Genomic DNA, 5,991 nt, shown 5'->3' on the forward strand with positions numbered 1-5,991 from the left:
AAAAAAAAAAAAAAGAGAGAGAGAGGTGAAATTGATTAAAAATGAGTAGCTCTGAAGCCAGATATGTTGACGTGAGGAGCAGCCGCTCTGTTGTTGGCTGAATGGGGCTAACAGGGCTCAGTGTGAAGGCTGTGGCGATTTCAACAGAGGTTGGGGTGGCAGAGACATGCGCTAAAGTGGCGCCCATGGATGGTGGGAGATACATTCACCATAGGCTATATTTTATGTTTTCTGTCAATTGTTAGTGAAGCTGATATTTTCCTACCAAAAAATATGTGTATTTGATGGAGAAGTGCTGTCCACTTTTGTAGCAGAATGACTTTATTATTTTGCTGGGAAAGCTCGAGAATTGAAAGTTGGAAGACAGCAGTTGGGGGCTATAAATTTTGTATTAATGTGACAACATGGACCGAGATTTATGAGTTCTGATGTAATGCAATCTTTTAGTAAAAAGAAATTACTTTCTTACGCACCTCTCAGTGATTTGATCCTGACTTTATATTAGTTTTTTTTTTAAGAGAATGCATCTTTTAGAATGTTATTTGTTTTTTCAAGTGTTTGTTTAAAGAGGCAGACAGTTAAGGAATGTGGGGTTTACAATTGCAACATAATGTTAATGTTATCAAATAATTTTTAAAGAGAGTATAAAGTGCCAAGGAAGAGTTTAGCTGGCAATAAACTTGGACAATGACATATTTGGATATAAGTGTTTTCAAAGTCAATATTAATTTTTAAAGATACACACATATATTACACACACACACACACACACACACACATACACACATATTCACTTTTATCCCATGAATATGTCAGTCTTTGGTCAAGCATTGTATTAAAGTTTCAGGATGTGACATGGTGTATTCCACAGAGCAAGGAATATTACCAATTATCTGGACATTTTCTAGAACACTAAAGTGACTTGAGTTGCACAAGGTCCTAGGAGCGTTCCAAAGACTACTTCATGATGGAGGGACATCCTTTCACTCAGAGTCATAGAATGTCACAAGAAAAGAGAAAAGGTATTGTATTTTGGTCAATCCACAAATGCATAGGCTTTCATCTTAACTTTTAAAATTCTTTCATGGACATCCTCAATCCCACCATGCTGTTCAGCATAGCAGTAACTAGATTCCAGTTACTACTAGATAGGAGTTACATAGCAGTCTAACAATGAACACAAAGATCCAAACATTTTGAAACACTATCAGTGGCCTAAGAAATGAGAAACACTGATACATAATGATGGACTACTGGGTATAGGATGACTGGCTTTAAGAACAGATGTCCTGACTCCAGTTGTGAAGGGCAGCATTTTCCACAGAGCCCCAAGAGGTGGTTAGGCTGGAAAGTTGGGTAGCCTTCTGATCTACCTATATACTTAGGGTTTTAAAGAATAGAACAAAATAAAACTGACGACTCCTCTAATCACCAGTCTTGTGCAACATCACCGTTATATCAGAATCATAATCAATGAAACAGCTCTGAGCTGGAAGCTGGTGCTCAGTGGATAACACACTTGTTGCATACTCATGGGGGTCAATGATGGTGCTGGTGGCTGCTGATGGGGGCTACATCCAACACTCATATAAATGTTCTTGCCTGGTATCCCAATACTTGGGAGGAGAGACTTGAGGCTCCTAAAACAAGCTGGCTAGTTAGGCTTTTGGAACCAAGAAGCTCCAGTTTCAGTAAAAGACACGACAAGAGTAAGCAAAATAGAGAATGAAGAAAGCATGTGACACCCACCTCTGGCCTGGACACATGTGCACAAGTGTGTCCCTCCCACAATCATGTACACACGCATGAACATGCATCACACATACTCCAGAACAAAACCTGATGGCTCGTCATTGCATCTGAGAAGTTGGTTCCTAGCCCTCTCTTGCCCTAGAAGCTGAGCTACTCTATAAGGTCATAGACACCCATCTACCCATTCACCACTACCAGACCTTTCTTTGGCAATGTTGTGAAGCAGTCAGGGCAAGAGTCATTGTGAGGTCTCTCCTTGGGACTCTATTGTGTTGCCAGAGTTAAGGAGGTACAGGGAAGCCTCTTACTCCCAGGCTTCTGTCTTTTCTTCCTTAGAATTTAGAAAGAGGTCATACCCATTAAGGCTAGCACATCTATTAGCATCATTGATAAGTTTTCCAGCAGTACACAGAGGAGCTTGCCTTACCTCTGTGTATGTAGTGGCATTTGTGGTCAGTCCCTTTCTGGCCTTTGACTTGGTTCTTTATTATTAATTACTATTGCTTATTTTCTCACTTACTTCCAAGTTTGTATTGCAGTGAAATATAATTCCCTGTATCTCTTCTTCCTGGTATAATAAGACTTAACAGATAATCTTTATTTTACATAAATTGAACCAAATAATGAAAACAATCTAATTATCTAATGAGACTATTATAACCTTGATACTTAAGGGGATAATAACAATGCCAGAAATGAAGTCACAGGGCAATTCCACAAAAACATAGATGTGAAATCTTAATGAATACTATCTAATTGAATAAAGTGCACATTAAAAGACCTGGAATGGAGCAGGGGTTAGCCCAAGGATTTAATATTCTAGCACAAAAAAAATCTATGTCATTGTCCTAGTCTGGCTTTTGTTGCTGTACCAAAATATCTGAAGCGAATTACTCATGAAGAAAAGAGTTTGTTCTGGATCATAGTTCTGATCCAAGATTAACCACTTGCATCCAGTAGTGGGCCTCTGGTCAAGCCCTGAGATGATGTTCATACCCTGTGGCAAGAGACAAACATGCTCATCTCCTCAACTTTCTTCCCACTCTTCTGTTTTGCTTTTTATTTTTATGGGGTCATGGACTAAACCTAGAGCTGTGCACATGCTAGGCAAGGGCCCTACCACTGAGCTGTACCTCAGACCTTCCTTTTACTTCATAGAAAGCCACCAGGACACACAAGGTTCCTAACGCTCTTGTGGCTTTACCTAAATGTTAATCACCTCCAATAGGCTGGATCGCTAAATATCAGAGTCAGATTAAATCTCACCATTTAAATACTTCCTGGTGGGGATTAAACTCAGCACTTTAACTCTTAGGGAACACACTGCATATTTGAATCATAGCTAGACATGTCGAATTAGTAGGCGATAGAGATAATTTTCATGCTACTTTGCAAGACAATGATAAAGTATAAACAAAAGCTCAATGTGTCTCTGTTTCTCCTTCTCTCTCTCCACACACATAAACAGACAACCAAAGGCATAATTACATATATACACACTACACACATAAACACATAATCATATACATATATACCACACAGACATAAACACACATATCACATACACACAAACACACACACCAACTCATAATCACATACATACACACCACACATACATAAACACACACATACATAAAAACAAGTATCACACACACACATCAATATACACAGAAACTCGTAATCACATAATACACACACATGAACATAAATGCATACATAAACACACAAACTACATACACATAAGCATACACACAAACACATACATAAAGAAATACACATACACACCATACACACATAAACACACTTCCCCCACATAAATACATACAATACAAGCACACACATACATACCACAAACAGAGGCCCTCAGTTTCATAAATGCAAAACTAGGGAGGAAACCTTCTTAGCCTGATACAGGATATCTACCACAAACGCCCTCTGACTTTGAGAGGAAGCCTTAGATTTAGTGAAGAAATTTAAATCTATTTTAATATTAAATATTCTTGATGTTCACTTTTATTTAATATCAAGAATATTTTAAATCATCCTGCAGTTGCAAAATGTTCTGGAAAAAATATTATGAGAATTGGGAACATGAGAAAACCTTATCAGAAACAACAAGCTAGTCTATGTACACTCCAGGAGAATACACAGATTGCCTAACAGGGGCCATAGGGTTCCCCTAGAAAGTTTCAGCACAGATCTGATTGGATGAAGACACAGCCTGTGTTCAATAATGGAAACACACACAATGTTGTATAGATATCAGTGTCCCCTTCGCAAGTATCCATGCAGTAATGTGATCAGAAGGGGAGCAAAAGGAATTACTGCTTGGTTAGCTTGTGCTGGCTTCCCGTGCGTTGAACTAACATCGTGTGGTATCTACCACGATTCACTGTTTTTACGGATTGTATGAGACAGCAGACAAGTGGAATGGATTTGAAGGTTAGTGGTGTGAGTTTGACTGGCTCCCCACTAACTCCTGCAGCAGTGAGCTCTAGCACCTTCCAGCATTAAGCCTGCTTTCCTCACTTAGGCAACAGCAGACATTCTTAAGAGTTTTAAGTTTAAGGATAACATGAGTCTAGTAACATCTACCTCACTGACACCAGGACTGTCCCTCATGCCTACCGCCCACAAACTAGCTGGCCTAGTTACTGTCTCTGTTGCTGTGAGAAACACCATGACCAAAAGCAAGTTATGGAGGAAAGGGTTTATCTGGTGTATGGGTCACCACCCACACCATCAGGGGAAGCCAGGAAAGGAACTCCAGGGAGGAGTCTGGAGGCGGAAACTGAAACCGAGGCCATAGAGGGATACTGCTCATTGGCTTGCTCTTCACAGCTTGCTCAGACAGCTTTCTTATACACTCAAGACCACTTGCCCATATCCACCATTAATCAAAAAACTTCCCCACCGATAAATCTACATGCCAGTCTGATAGAGGTAATTCCACATTTAAGGGTCCCTATGTGACTAATTTGTGTCAAGGCTACAAAAAGTAACCAGTGTACCAGCTTTCAGGCTTAGTCTTCTTGGGTCAATAATTCTCAGATTAGAATAGAGCAGAGAAGGTATGTCCCACAGAGATTTAACAGAATCAAAACATCACTTCCATATAAGCTTTCTTGACAGACACAATGGATTCTGAACGTTCCTTCTATATTTATATTACTCTATTTAATTTACTAGAATTGACACATCCTTCTTGCTATAAGTGATACACAATCAATGACGTGCCATCTTACATCTTCTTACAAAACTCCATCCCTTCTGTGCCTCACAGAGGACAGTCACAGTATATGGGGATTCCTAGTTTTCTTTCCTTTTCTGATGCAGATTCAGAATTACTCCTGTTACCTGAAACTCTTCTGTTTAAAGATGTATTAAAATCTCCTCATTTATTTTCCCCTTCCCTTTTCAAGAAAAAAAAATGAAAGCTCTCAATCACAAAAATATGTGAGTTTATATAAATTGTGAAACACATTTCTTGCTAAAGGGCAGACTGTCTTCAGGGTCACTGGCAATGCTAACATGCATTAGCCTAGAGCTGAGGTCTATTCTATGGGGCTTGGCTAGTCCAGCCAATTGACATGTTTCAGGTCAGTAAAAGACTCTCAAAAACAACACAAACAAACAAAAGATGGATAACTCCAAAGGAACAACAGCTAAGCTTGTTCTCCAGTCTACAGCACCTCGCATGCACATGCATGTATGCATGCACTCGCATATACACACAAGCATGTACACGCACATGAACATGCATGCACACACCTCCATAGAAAATAAATACAAACTAACTCATTAAAATATAAACAAAACAACTGATTGATAGGAAGGATCATGCTCCACCATGGAGCATCTCCATTGTTTCCTTGTAGTGGCTGGTGGCTGGTACTTCTGTACTTGTGGTTACATAGCTCCTACCTCTGCCTGTGTGCTCTCAGCTTCCCCCTGTTTCTCTAAGAAGGATTCACTCATATAATTGAGGATGGCTATCTCATCTCTAGACTGACAGTTCAATTTTGATCATCTGTAAATATTCCTTTGCACATAAGTCAGGTTCCAGGGATGATGGTGTGATGTCTTAGTTTACAACTCAACCCACTGTGGTGAACTGGTACATTTTTCTCCTCAAAGTAAACACAGATGCATCCTGGCTTAAGAGATACTCCCAAGTTCTTGAACACAAGGGTCAGGTGGGAAGATTCTAAGTATAACTCTCTCTCTCTCTCTCTCTCT

At 39.6% G+C, this 5,991-nt stretch overlaps 1 protein-coding gene across 6 annotated transcripts in view; it reads right to left on the reverse strand.

The window, feature by feature from the left end:
- Window positions 1-5,991, reverse strand: part of Prkn (parkin RBR E3 ubiquitin protein ligase) — a 1,238,651-nt gene that overhangs the window by 499,085 nt on the left and 733,575 nt on the right. The window lies entirely within an intron of this gene.

This window comes from Mastomys coucha, unplaced genomic scaffold, assembly GCF_008632895.1.
Source record: "Mastomys coucha isolate ucsf_1 unplaced genomic scaffold, UCSF_Mcou_1 pScaffold5, whole genome shotgun sequence".
In the NCBI taxonomy this organism is placed as follows: domain Eukaryota; kingdom Metazoa; phylum Chordata; class Mammalia; order Rodentia; family Muridae; genus Mastomys; species Mastomys coucha.